Source organism: Nomia melanderi, chromosome 6 (assembly GCF_051020985.1).
Source record: "Nomia melanderi isolate GNS246 chromosome 6, iyNomMela1, whole genome shotgun sequence".
In the NCBI taxonomy this organism is placed as follows: domain Eukaryota; kingdom Metazoa; phylum Arthropoda; class Insecta; order Hymenoptera; family Halictidae; genus Nomia; species Nomia melanderi.
Genome location: NC_135004.1, coordinates 2,739,581 through 2,755,245, shown reverse-complemented (window position 1 = coordinate 2,755,245; position 15,665 = coordinate 2,739,581). Strand labels below are relative to the sequence as shown.

The 15,665-nt window shown below is 41.3% G+C and overlaps 1 protein-coding gene across 3 annotated transcripts in view; it reads right to left on the bottom strand.

Moving 5' to 3' along the window:
* The window catches only part of retn (retained), a 167,641-nt gene that overhangs the window by 122,495 nt on the left and 29,481 nt on the right, over positions 1-15,665 (bottom strand). The gene's annotated exons all lie outside the window — the stretch shown is intronic.

Below are 15,665 nucleotides of genomic sequence, written 5' to 3'. Positions count from 1 at the left end.
CGGTAAAGAAAAGTGGCAGACCGCCGCACGATTTTATGGTCCATCAACTCAACGCGCGAGCGCGCGCCGGCCGCCTGAACGGCTCGCTACGTGGAAAACTTCTGCCACGTGTTCGACGTGTGCAACATCGATATGAATAATAAATGATATTCGCGCGAGCGCGGCGAATTTATTCAAGACATGTCATCGCAAACTATCGCGAAGTAGCACTCGTGTTTCGTGTGCGACACGTCGGGAGTTGACTTTAAACCCCGATTCGCGTCTTATTGTACAATATTAATTTTCATTATAAGCGACTATAATTAAGAAGAAAAATCGGTTCGATATATTCGCGTTTTCAAATATCCTTTGATGCCTCGATCGACCATTGTTCAAATATTTTCTGTTCAAATATTACGTAAAACGCATTTCTACTTTCGCATAATTTTTACTTCGGTAATGATATTTACGATTTAGACGGGAATAAAGTGTAGAAAATAAATGGTTATGCACGCAGAAATGTTGCATAAGTTGTCTAAGATTAATGATTGCATGTGCGATAAATGCATTTTATATGTGTGCGTTTTTTATATACGGCTTTAATGCCGTACCAACTGCACGGCGTCATTGGCGATAACTGTTAATTACTGGTTACAGGTCGCACGTTGCATATAGAGTATCTTCAAAAAGTTACAAAGTTCGATGTAACGCTCGACGATCATTAAGATTATCTTTTGAAGATTGGTATAAACAGTACTTCATTTGCCGATGCGAGTATTTAAAACACTGGAACAGTATGTGTTTTATGCTAATCGTTCGTTTGCGATGATCGCGCGTTGCAATTTGCCTTGGTAATTAGATGAGAACGTGTAATTTTAGAACGGCTGATCCGAATTCCATTAATCATGATTGTTCGCTTCCGAACCATTTTTCTTGCCATTAATATCCATTTTCTACAGGTTCTCGCTCCACTTTCAAGGTATACGAACAAAATCATTCGCATATCAGCAGTATTGTGTAAAATTTCACTGCATCCTTGCCATTATTATAAACGATAATATAAAACTAGTTATACAAAGTTCCTTTTCTCACTACTTATTATTCTTACTATCATCATTATTATAGCTATTAACACCAGAACTACCACACAATCTTTAACAATTATTTAACAGATTTACAAACACGGTCCCCTAAGAAATCACCAAAAAAGTTGATCTATACTCAAACTATGAATACAAATAATCAATCGAGACTTCAATAAACGTTACAGATCCTTACAAAAATTCAAGAAAATCAATTCAGCTATTACGTAAGTAGTTCTAGCATTAATATCATACGAAACAAGTAAACGTGTTCCAACATGTTTCCATCAATCGACAGATCGAACCCCGTCAAAAACGCAAAGGCCTTGGGAATTTTCAAGAATCTGAGGCCCTTGGCTACCTGCAGGACTAATTACGCTCGGCCCGACGATTTCCAAAGTATGCCCAGGAAGGATGACTCACGGTGGATCCCTGGATCCCTGGATCCCGGGAGCCGCGTGCAACGATGGCGATCAACGTTGCTCGGTTCCTCTCTAAAATCGCGATTATCGTCCACGTTACCTCGCTCCGGCGACGAACGTGTCCCTGTCGTGGGCCCGGGGAAACAAGTTAGTCTACAGATAGAAAATACAAGAGATTCCCGGTCGTAGCACGCACGGAATGTCCATTAGAGCGAAACGGAGAGCATAAACTGCGCCCCTTGTCTTATCTCGACCGCAGGCTTGTTCGCGTGTATCACGGATCGCCGATTAAGATGGCCGCCGGTTTTAGCCACCGTTCGAGAAACGTAAGTATTCGGGCATCGTGAATTTATGTTTATCTCGGAATGCGTCCTGGTCGCGAAGGAGTCGCGGCTAAGCAGGAATGATAGAGGAGGAGTGTAGACAGCAGTTACATTAAAATCGCTGGTGGAACTTTCACCGATAGTGCAACGTTCGAGGATGCATCGATGCTGATTGATCGACTTGGACGTACTTTGAATCGTGTACACCCATTTATCTGACTGAGTACATAAATTGAAGGATGAGTCTTCAGTGCTTCGAATTGTAGAAATTTTATTTTAAGAAAGAGTATTCTTTTAATAAGAGGTAACTTCTGGTTTTAGAAGTAGAAGAGTTTACGAGTTATCACGTTTTGGTAAATACAGTTGAATTACTATGGCAAGGTTCGATAGGAACGTCGTCTAATTTCTTCGATTAATAGAGTGATCATTTGTGAAACATTGATGAATAAATTATAAAACTTGACTTTTAAGTCTAGTGAACACCTAAAATCAAATTTAGCATTACATCGACTGCTGATTGATGTCGCTATGTGAAATAATCATTCAACGACGCGTGATCAGTGTCAAATGCATTGTTTTAAATCATGTCTATACAAGATCGATAATTTAAAAGAAGATTACAAGAATTCAAGCAGAACAATGCCTTTTCTCATGTACCAAAAGTGCCACTAATAGAAAGTCGTATCGAAATCTAGAGATCAATGAAGTATCGAACGATTCCACGAAGGATATTTCTTTAACTATCAATAAAAAAACGATCGGTCGTCGCGTAGAACAAGCGTGTACCGAACGTACCGTCCTTCTCGGCTCGAATGAACGGGAAATCCCGAAAATCTATTGTCAACGGACCGGGAGGCCACCATCTGTCCGCCACATGATCGGCTCCCTCGCCCTCCGTTACTCCTCCCTCACGGCCTATCTCCTCCACCCCGGCCGTCCTTCCCCTCGCTGTCCTAATCCCCGATTTTCCTTCCGCGAAACCGCCTCTCTGTCTTAGACCATAACCTAGAATAAACCGAAACCGCTTGTGGACTCTTCTTTAACGGGGCCGCCTGTAAGAATAGAACGAATCGACGAAAACCGTTCGGGGAATTCGACGGGCTTACTGTCATGCTGCTGGACTTACCGGCATTGTTTTCAGAGGACCTCAGTGACCACACCATGACCATCTTTACGACGCAGTCCTTTTCTTCCGGTACTTTGCAAATATTTGTATAAAGACGAATTTATGATTTGGCGGGAGGTACGTTAAATTCGTGATTACTAATATACATTGTAGTAATGCAAGAGACGGATTTATTAAGATTTTGTCGTTTGAAACGTGTTTAGCCCCTTGTTCTATGATTCATTTCTCAACTATGATCGTTACAACTGCTTCGTTATTAATAACTTATTGAAAAGAGAACAATTTTAGGCATATTGTATATCTATGTTTGCTTTAAAGTATAATTATTGATAATAGAAGAATAATATTGAATTTTGAGTTCAAAAGGATTGAGTGATATTTGTCGGTGTTGAATTCTCTGTAAAGTAATACCCACGAGTCCACTCTAAATTGTGTTAATGTATTTTTGGCACAATTGTTTTTTAATTCAGTTAACATTTCATTTAACTAGTTTTTGCTTTGCGAGTTTGGTATAGAGCTTTAGTGATTCATTTGAGGACATATATATGTATATATGAACTTATATGTACAAATATTTTATAATTATATACCTATAGATATAGGATACGATTATAATGAACAAGAAGTCGCTATTTCAATAAAAAAAAAACACCTCGTAAGCTGGTAGAATTTGGATTTAAAATGAATTCAATACCGAACGGCTATAAATACTTTGTCTTTCATCTTTTACGTTCGTTGAGAATAAATCATCGAACCTGCGAAAGTATAAATTCAGTTTAAGAGTACACATATTTTCTATTTCTCGAGTTCCACGCACACGATCCCTGATGCAGGTAAAATAAAATCAAATTCGTTTACGACGTCGTTGCGTTTACGATGAATGTCATACAGAATGTCCCGTTTATAATAAATATACTACTTGTCGCGCTTATATTGGAGACAAGCAAAAAATCACCAGCTGTTTAGCCGGTTCTAACGCGTTCAACTATCAAATCAGCATTCGTAACGATCCCGTAAAACCGAACTGATTTATTCCTAAAAGCAATTTATTTCCGCCGCGTAACATTTCTTGTGAAATTCAGCACGTGAAACTCGACTATCGAAATTTCTGCTAATTCCTGGATATACCTTCGTGCGCCGGTGTATTCGAAAAATGAAATAACTCTTTAAGTAAAACGCTAATGCAGTTTTGATGATGATATTAACCTTGTTCGCTCGAAAACATTTTAACTAGAAATATTTCCCATTTTCCGATTGAATATTCGAATAACCGACACAAGGAGAAATCACACAAAATTTAATATCGAACGCCAAATTTTAGAATCTTGACACGACGAAATAAATGACATACTCATCTCGTGAGTACGAACGATTAATCCCGAAAAAGACATTAATTCTATACTTTATTACTACATTCTAATATAGATATTAATTGATGATTATAAAATGAATTATAAGAGAAGACAAAAAGCCAATATTGAAAAAATAATGGAACTCAGAAAATTATTTTAATATATAAGAATAATATATATTATTAAAACATAGGTAATATTGTCTATAGGCCTCTATTGACACCTTACGTAAAAATAGTAAATCAAATGAGTCCAAGCACTTAGCCCCGTAAAGCTTAATCCCGAAACAAGTCCACTCGATCTTTCTCTGTGAGGCGCGACAAACGGCGTGTAGATACGCGTGTTCGATCGTCACTGGGACACGAGTGTAACACGGTTAAAGAAAATAAACGATGAAGCGCGGAAAGGACAGTCTCAACATCGATACACACCGGATTGGTGGAAGCGCGGGCCGCCTTCTAATCTGCGCGTTTATCATCGGGCCACTGAAAATAAAAGAGAAAGAAAAAAAAACACAGTCGCCGGCCGGAAAGTAAGATCGATTGCCGGGCCGACCCCGGGACGGCCAGGATACGAGCACAGCTCCGAAATAATGCCAACGACATCGGATATCGGAGGAATTTTTAACGAACACCCACGAGGGACTATATCCAACAACGAGGCTCGGCTCCCTTCGAGGGGAAGGGAAAACGACGGGGGCTAGCTCTCGTTAACGCCGCTGCGTTTTCTTGAATCTCAATCTCTACCCAATCGAGTTTACGCTTTTCCAACGATACGTTAATGCTTAGTGTTCCTCGGTGTAGTTGTGTCTTGTAGTTTTTTCGGAGTCGTTTTTGCATTTGAAAAAGAAGTTTGCAAACCCCTTCCGTATTCGAAACGCAAGATAGTAATTCGCTTTGTGTATGTAAACATAGATTGCACTCGCCTTTTTCTATGAAAAGTAAAATTACAACTTTTGTATTTGAAAATTAAATAAAAACTTGCTTTGTGAATGAAAAAATAGGATTACAATTGTTTTTGTATCGGAAAAATAAAAGTAGTTTCTTTTGTATTTGGAAAATAAATTTGTGACCGCTTCTATATTTGAAAAAATAATATTACCCCCATTGTATTTGAGAAAAATAGAACTATAATTCCTTGATTTTCCTCACAACCATGTTCATCGGGTTTATTTTATTATTATTCATTTGCAAGAACACGGATTCTCTGTTGAGTTCAAGCGAACGTTAAGTTTGAAGGTGAAAGATTGATACCTGGAGAATAATGTTAATTGAATGCGCACAGGAAAAGAAAACGAATTGACTTCTCTTTCAAGAATGGAAACCGAAAGTGACCTGAGGAAGAAGCTGTCTGGTCTTAAGTGTTCCGGGTGTAATTTTTCCCAGTTATCAGCGGCACATTCTCCGATAAAGAGAACATCGTCGACAAGCAACATTTTCCACTCGACCCACCGGAAAACATCCCACTGTCGACCAACAGAGATTACACCACCGCACTGTCTACCCTCTGCCCTCAGCAGTTGCGGTATTTACACATTTGCTTATTTACTATTTTGTTCATATGACCATGCACACCTGTAACGACAACAATAAACAGAAGCTTTCTCAAGATTCATATGAATATGAAGCAACGGTTCTCCTTCGCTCCAAAACAACCATGGCTCGAGATGGTCCCAGATGTTTGAGGAAGGAAGTAGCCTTGACCTTGAATCGCGACCGCCTTGAAAATAAATACGTGCCCTTATTCAGACGTTCGTTTACCTAGATTTTCTTGGAAACGCCATAAATCTTACGACATGCACACTATGACTACAACTTTCCACTGAAAATCTTAATAACGCTGAAATACAAATTTCTTCGTCAGCAATTAATCTCCTTTAAAGTTCAAAATCGCGAAATATAAGGTGATAAGAAATATATGAAGATGAAGTTGATTTTGAAAGCAATGCGAATTGAAAATTCGAGCCTCGCAGGAAACCGAGGAAAACGAGGTAACGTTCCGTCGTTCCTAAGCTAAAATACAAAGAAAGCTTCGTCCTCGAATCCAGCAACCACGGATTCTCGGAATGCGATCAACTCTCCAATGAGACGGACACGTTTGATGTGGGGCGTCAGGTCTACTGGGATTTACGACCTGACTGTATCTCGCGGTCGATCACGACACGGAAGTTGCGCAAGCTCGCGGTTAGCGATAAATAGAATTTCGCGGGTTTAGTGGCTCCGCCACGTATCGGGGCCATCGTTGCAACACTTCCAATAATTTCGTATCGATCCACTCCTTTATCTAATATCAATGGATTATTAATTCCTCGCAGTGCGAACTGTTCCCACGCCAGAACTGTTACTATCAGACTTCGATGATTTATTTTAAAACATTCGGGAAGCAATAAAATACGAAACGATTATAACATTACGGAGAAGCAAAGAAAATTTGTTGACGTGGGTAGCTGTTGGAGTGAAATCGAATGTTGGGTCTATGGTAACATATGGAGAGGTTAATTAGAATATCGATCGATTGCTCGCACGTAAAATGGATTTCACCGAAGAGCCATTGCCAGGAAATAAGTGAAAACTTTCCAATAGAACAATCGGTTCTTCTAAGCTAACACATCCTCAGCTTACGCAATCATTTAATTAACTAAAACATCAACAACTGCAGCACACTACTACAACTTTCTCGCACATATCATCTTGATCCAAATTCTCACTGGAGGCATCAGATTCGGATCGCTCGAGTATCCCAACAAAGTCTCAAGTGAGATCCACGTAATCGGCAAATCGGTCCAGCTTAGCAATCTTCACCGATGAAAATTAATCATTCCCCAACTTTTGATGGCCAGTTTCGAGTGGACCCTGGCAATTCCGTTAGCGTAAGCAGTTACCCGCGTCGAGCAGAAAAACGAGAATGGCAGAGGGTGCGAAGTGGCTGGCGTGATCCAAGGCCGCCGCTAGGAAAGAGCAGGGAGAGGAGGATGATGCGAAAAGGGGAGGACGGGACGGTAAGACGATGACGGCGACGATGACCAGGCGAGATCGCGTGTCCGGGCCAAGAGAACGGGAGCCGACAGTGGCTCTTTTGGCTCCTTGAATGAATAATCGGTCCGTGCTCACCGGACCCCGGCATACACACGGAAATCCAGTCGGAGCCCCGAAATTACGCCTCCGCGTAACCGTTTATTTAACGTTAATTTAATGATACACGAGCGACCCGACAAAACGAGGATTCCGCGCTTGGCCCCCGTTCGCGGAAGGGTCCCCACGATACAGAGGAATTTTCGGTGGAATCGCCTCGAGCCGGCCGTCTAAATCCTCCGGTGCATTTTTACACGAAACAGTCTTGGATCGAGACAATTAAATACCGCGGCATCGCGTCCGAAATAATTTACGCGCGACTGTATTTTCACCCATCAAACAAGACTTCTAATTCGGCATGGATCGTGGCGTCTTGTACGCTCGCTGCCAGCGGGCTGCGAAGATCTACACGGTTTCTTCCCTTATCAGGAAGCAACAGATTTTCGAATTGTAAAGGTTTCGTATTATCGAGTCTTTGTATAAAAAACAGTTAACGAATGTTATATAACATTATAGTATCATGTGAGGCTCGTGATAAAAATGTAAATGCCATTACACTCACTGAAGAAATTACACTCGTGAAGTATGGCCAAAAGGGTAGACGTAATCATAGGAAACCATTCTTCTGTTCGCCAAGTAAATTATCAACGATAGATTGTTGTAGCGATCGTGGAAGAAATTATAGGGCAAAGGGTTGATATTCCGTGGCAACTTTCCCGGGCACGAATGTGTGCCCACAAATGGGTGGGGGGGCCTCGATAAAAGCCACGCGTTTCGAAAGATCGCATCGGGCGGTGACGAGACCGCAGGCACCGCAAGCTTGGACGCGCACAGACCGATCCCGAAAGGGACGAGAGGAACGGGAGAAGACGGGGCCCGCAAGCTGGACAGCGAACCCGTCGCGCGCGTCCGAGGCTTTTCGACTAACGCAATAAACGCGCGCGCGATAATATTGCGAATAATAAATATCGGGATGTAAATCCGTTGGCAAAGGTAACGTCGGGCATAAATCAACGAGGCCCCGGAGGGGAGGGGACCGACAGGACGGACGGGACGGGACGGGACGGGACGGGACGGGACGGAACGAAACGGACGGACGGACGGTCGGTCGGTCGGTCGGTCGCGTCCATCCATCCGTTTTGTACCCTCGTAGAATCGCGTCGTAAACTCGTCAAACTCGCCTCGCGAAATAGCATTAACTACCGGGATAATACAATCGTCGTTCGCGCATACGCGGCCGCGAACCACGCTGGAAGGAGATCGTGGTCGCCCTTGGTCCTCGAGGAACTGGAAGAATGCGAATGTTGGCCCAGTCTTTGGGTGTCTGCTTGGCTTTTCTGTGGGAAAAGAGTATTTCCTATAGGAAATATCTACCAGGACAGGTTATAAGATTGGGACTAGTTCTATTAGGTTGTCTAGAATGAGCAAAGACTGAAGAGTTTTCTTTGAGATAGAAGATCAGTAATAAAAACGTTCTTTGAAGAGGATTCTTCCGATTTTGAAATGATTTTATGATTGTAGGAAGAATCGAGTACTGGCGTCAATTGGATGTCAATGGTAGCAAGTTTCATGTGAAATGTCGGTGATTTTGGAAGAAAATAGTTAAGTAACGATTATAGTAGCAATGACTCTAAGAGCTGGCTAGAATGCGAGGGTTGTGACGTACGGTTAAGATCAAGAACTACTGTTGGATCGATTATAATGAAGGAGGATAGGCTAAGGTCCCGAGGTGAAACTGTTCGTTGCGCGGAATGATCGTTGTGCTTTTCTACGGGGAACTATCTCATACAGATTACAGGGATCAGCACGACAAAAAACGCTAATTAATCCAATTATCGATGACGCAGTACCCTAAACACAGGATCAAAGATGATCCTTGTACGGGTTATTATGTACTGGGCAACCCGCGAACGTTTCAGGAAGAATCCACTAGTCACGCAATGGTCCCGATCAAATTCGTGGAATAACTTGATATATACGGAAGGAAGGCAGCTTCTTGGCCTACCGTTTCGTCCCGTGAGAGCGGATCAACGATCAAATACGCCTCATAGTAGCCAAGGGGAAATACGGTCGTACACGATACGCGAGCGTTTTCGCGTGGAAACGCGATGTTTAACTGCGCCAGGCATCCGGAAACACGTTCGATGTACCGACATGTAACATATTGCAATCCTTGTATTGCTAAAAACTATTCAAACGAAGAATAACAAACAGAAAATTACATTCAGAATCATCTTAAGGGTAATTCGAAAATTATCTTCGAATTGAATTCGGAGAATTTTCCAATCGATGGCGAAGAAAATGGATCTTTGTCACCTTTGCGCAATTCAAATTTTAATATAACATTCTTCCTTCTTTCCACTTTTTGAACCTTCTCCGACTTTTCTGTCTTTGTACCGCGAAAGGCATTTTAATGTTTCCTCACACTGGTAAAAAGGAAAAAGTCCAAAAAAGCAAGGGGACAATGGAGAAACGATTCGATTTGAAAAAATGGTACATAAGAAATCGATGCACCACTTTCGACACGCGGCCGATGTCGAAATCATGCAATCTGCGCAACGTGTTAAAGATCGTTACTTTTTGCGTCGGTATTCAGCAACTGTAATTTAAGTGGCGCAGATAATTATTCCCAGATTACACTGACCGTCCGCGCGGCACAACTATCGACTTATATTGTTTGAAACCGTTTCACTTCGTTTGGTCGTCGAAGGTATTCCCTGGCGATACGTCTATAAATCATTGCACCGATCTGCGCAGAGACAATACTGGCTCCGTCTCTAGGCCCAGGCATTCTTTCAAGCAGTACTCTGTACGGGGCATTACCTGCCAGTAACGATTCATCTGTCATAATTAGTCTACGGAAGTTTATGCGTTTATTGCGTCCATCGTTTCACAAAACTCGAGAAACAATGCGCTCGAAGAAAGATTTAATACTTCGTACAGTTGCAATGAAAGAAATACAGTTTTCTATTGCCGGTTTAAATAATCATTTGTAATCCGGTCGCAATCGGTAGAATTCATTTGCTTTATCGAGTGCTGCATTTTAAACATGCGATTCCTCTGTTTCCCGTACTTCTACGGATCTGACAGAAGGGGAGAGTTGCAAAAATTGAGACTAAGTGATGCAATTGCAATGAAGTGCTATTATGCTTGCGGAAAACGAATCGCCACTTCTAAACGGGAAGGTTGTATTTTGCATACTTCGGTACGTACTGTAATTAATAAGTAGACCTATGGGTGTTTAAGCGAATACGAATGTTTAGAGAAACGTTGAAAGGAGGCAGTATTAGAAAGGAATTTTGTCTTCTAGATGGATACCTTTAGTAAATTAAACCCAATGCAGAACTGCACTTTTGTTTCCTAAGACCTCTCTACTTTATAAATATGAAAATTACCTTAATAGTCCTTTATAGACTTAGCAAAGATGTACCTTTCTACTCCATAAATGCATAAATCCCTATTAATTCTACTAACCAACAATTTATCCAATAACACCTGAGTTAATATTTCAACAGTTTACAATTTCTTGATAGTTCATCGATAGTTTATAATCGAGATTCCGATTTGAATTATATTCTTCTTCAGAAATCAAACGTCGCAATATTTTCAAATGTCAATTAAAATGTCATGTATACCTAAATGCTCATAAAAAGAATGAAATCCAGGTGATCCAAATTGATCGACGACAAAAGAAAAAGGAAAAATAAGAAAGAAAAGCTAAAAGTTAAATACAGTTGTTCCAAATCGATCAATACCGCCAGAAAAAGTAACAGAAAGAAAAAAAACTTATTTCAGTAGTCGCGAAGGTGGGGGGAAGCCTCCGAACACGGCTCGAATGAAACGTGACACCATGCATAAATTGCGGAAGGTGTAAATGCGTCGAATCTCGCGTTAACGTGGCCACGCACCGTGGCTGGCGCCGAGGTGGTCCTTCATCTCAGTTCCGATGTCTCGGGTCATGGCTAGGTTCGATCCGAACGCGTGTTTATAATAAAGCACGCGGTTGCGAGAGAAACGGAGGAACACGATAAACTATGTTTTGTTCGAGGAAGCGCGGCGCAAGTCGCGAGATATGTGAGAAAGCAAGAGAGGGGTGACATATTGGTCTGTAAAAGCTTCCAGGACGCTGTTGACGTTGCTACGTCAAACACCGCCGCGTATAACCGTATTTACGCGGGTAGATATGTAGAACGTCGGGACAAACCGGCTGCTGCTATTTTAACGATGAAAGAGTAACAGGGAGTGAGGAGTAATTGGGAGAACGAGAGAGAGAGAGAGAGAGAGAGAGAGAAGATGGTATTTTCCTGAAGAAAATGAATTATGGGATTTCGCAGCGGAGAATCAAATTGTTTTGTTGAATAAAGAAGTTGGGAGAAATGGTTCTTATAATGCTGATTGGTACGTATGCTGTATGATTGTGGTATGATTTCTGGTGTTTTGACTTTTGTTTTACGTTAAGAAATAGTGTTGGTCGAACGAAAGGTAGATAATAGATTTCTTTTCTTCTTTCATTAAGTAGAACTAATTGTAATTTTATTGTTTTCTGCAACTAACCGTACAGTGTTTGCACTTCAAAATGATCCTGTAGACAATTTCAGTTATCTGAATTATTTATTGTATATTAGAAGATTGTGTTTTATCGCGTTGAGAAGAGATAAACAACACTTTGAATTAATACACATACTAGACTTCTAAAACTAATGTTTCAAAGATTCCCGATTTCGATCTATATTTTCTACTTTATTCTTCGATTTTCAATTTCACCGTTGAATATCTTTACGGAGCGAACGCAATGCGAACAGTTGGAAATATAACAGCAGTAACTATCCCGAGACAAAGTCTCGACTCAGAGAATAGAATTCGACCGCAGCCGCGCTCAATTCGGTGTCTAAATAAAACCAGTCAACAGGAAATCGCGAGAGATTCGAATCACGGGCGCGATCGCCACGCATGACACGCTTCTGACGGGTTCGCCGGGCATCGCCGTGTCGACTCGACACGCTAATGAAATTCGAGGAAACGCGTTTTCGCGCGTCGTTTCGAACACATCTCGACCACAAGTGACTCTCTTACATTTATTCGTAAGTATGTACACAGAGAGTCGCGAGCTTCCCAGCCTCAGCGCGTTTAATGAAGACGAAACGCTCTCTATTTGCAGGCTCGCGTTAATTGCAAATTGTCGCCAACGGAATTCCATACCGCGTACAGGTTGAAACGTTGAACCATTCGTCAGCTTGCATCGATATCTGACCGACGTCGATGAAGCAAAGCAAAATAAATAGTATGTTCGAATCGGCGAGGAATTAACCTCTTGCAGTCGAATGCCACCAGAATAGCATCTTCGCGCTTAGATATCGAAAATAGAAAATTACAACTGACTCTATTATTCAACATTTGGATAACAATGAACAATACACTATTCAATAATAATTCAATTTTTCTCTATCTCTCTTTATTTCGCTTCTTTGGCACAAGAAGCGTTCATGTTACTCAACATGATTATCTCCATTTCTAAAATTATACATATTTCAATACCAATTACCTCGTTCTTTGCGTACGCGATTTAATCGATTTTTTTCTACTTCTCGTTTCGCGCAGTTCATTACTTTGACAAATGGACTTATATGTATGAACACGAGTGGAAAGGAGAAAGGCGGGGTGATTTTATTCGACTCGGCGAGCCGTGGCAGGTCGCGGTTCTCTTTGAGAATCGGTGGCCGAGTCAGCGAGACAGATTCGTGGCTAAACAATCGCGAGCCGCAACCGGGACCGATCGCGACGCGTTTCCACGGTACTCCGCTCCTCTCGATCGCCGTTCGTAACGGCCGCCGCCGTAAAATCGCGAATGGCAGTGGTTCGTGCGGACGGAGAGGCAGCAACGGTTGCTGCAGCGCGCGCCGCGTAAAATCGAGCAATTAGCTGTCGTTTGTGTGTAGGAACGCGCGGCCCGAAGATGATATTGATCGTGACGAATGCGGAATGAACAGTGACCGCCTTCACGGAGGAAGTCGTCGATCCCTCCGTGTCCTCGCCCACATAAAACGCGCATTGCACCTTTGTTATTGTTTTTCTTTTTCCGACCAACCCGAACGGATATTTCAAAATCTAAATTTGTAATGAATTAACTGTGGAATTTGAATCTACCCGATGAAGAAAATGGAATTAATTTCACTGTAACGTTCGGTCGGAGAAGTTTCGTTAATTATTTAGTTGTTAATTGATATTGGGAATTTGGAAAATTGTCTCGCGAAGTCTGGAGAAATATAGTGGGGAATTAATTGTAGAAATGAAGCGAGTTGAGTAAGTAATCGAAGATAAGGAATCACGAATATCTATTAAAAGGTTCAATCGCTATTGATAATAGATAATATACAGAGAAATTGTTGTCATCATCTTGAAAATTGGTTCCATAAAGAATCTAAGAAATACTCGAACTTGTCACGTAAGATCCACAGATCGCAACGATTTACGAATACCCCTGGAAGTTTCAACCGAAAATCTTTGCCAAGCATCCAAATAAGGTACGAAGAATCGTTGATCAACCATCATTCTTTCATACGCACATCTCGTGTAAGAAGCCCTTCGTGTCTAGCGAAGCGAAAGAAATCGTTTTACGAACGAGAATTACCATACGTAAAATTGAATTATTGTTATCGCCGCGCGTATAAGCGAGAAGATTGTACGAGTTCCAATCGGGTAGCGTTATGGTTTCATTCATCGATTCGGACGAATATTATATTCTATATCCACGTTCACTTTAAAATATAATAACTGATTAACTGATGAACCGAAGAACAATAATACTTGACCCTTTGCACTCGATAGTTTTTCTTTAAAAATATTCATCCCCTTCTAGTAAGGTATAGGTTACAATCCTTACAATTAACTTAAAAAAAATCAAATATACATTGAAGAAGAAAGCTATTTTATTTCAATATTTCACATATTAATATACAACATTTAATATTAAATATGAAACTTTACAATTTTGTTGTCTGTATCGAGTCAAGCGATGACTGTAACTTACCCCTCGAATGCAAAGGATTAATTTAAATTTAAAAAAGTTAAATTTAAAAATCCACACCAAGAGTCCGACGCGTTATTATAAGGCAAGGGGTTGAAGAGGGGATCTTGGTTCTCGTATGACGGAGACACACGCGGCGCGGTGACGCGGCCGGCGAATTCGCGCACGGGGTGCGAACGAGGTAAACGAGAAAGAAACGGGATACCGCAAACACGGGGCTTCTCGCCACAGACTTAAGGTCTGCGAGAGTTGGGGTGACTGTGGTGTCAGCGCACGCGACCTCACCTACGTGCACGCGCAGGAACGTTTGCGTGCGGGGACCTAGGCGATGGCTATTCGATACTCTCCCTCCATCCCTAGCGAGTCTCCTTGCGATTCAATCTTATGTAATCCTCGAATTACTTCCATAACTCCCGAAAATTTGGAGAATTTATGAGAGATTCTAGGGTGCATTAACCATATAGTAATAATTGCAGCAATTTGCAAAGGTTTAGATAGTTAATAAATTTTTGAAGTTTTGAAAATATTACAAACTTCAATAATCAAGAAGAATGTGAATTATATTTCAGTGAATTTATCAAACATTGTATCTTTTGTAAAAGTCTCCTTTTCCTCTTTCCTTGGGCGAATCAATAAATTACTTTTTACGTATAAAGCTACAGTAGCTACTGAGGTAGGTATATAAATATTATAAACAAGGGAATGAATGGTTGAAAGGTGACAGAAAGATGTCGAATAAAATTGCCAATGTAAAGCTTAACAAACTTCAATGTAATAAAGCAATTTGATGTGATCGTTGATTTGTCGCTAGGTGAACCTTTAGGGGAGAATCATCGTCGACCACTTGAAGACCATCGATGACTCCTTGGGTTCGAACCCGAGGAGGAGCGGCGGCCACCCTCTCCACACATCCGCCGGAAATAAACCATTCCGAAGTCGATCTCCTGTCTCCCGTTGCACCCGCACGTGGTGTTTCGTCTTCCTCGATGATCCCGACGAAATATTCTATTTTTACGAAGAGCCGTGTCTTCGGTCACACTCCCTCCCTGCCCCCCATTCCCGATGAGGATGGATCCTGGTAGTCGCGAACGTTCGATGCATTTATTATTTGGGTCTGTTTATGGTGAAATGAAACGTCTATTTTTTTTAATGAAAACGTTTCACCGGTAGACAATTTACTCCAAATTAATTAATAAACATTGCACGATCATTTATTATAACATTGCCGAAAATCTATTTATCGTCTATTACACCTACAAAATGTCTATTTCACTTACATTTTAATT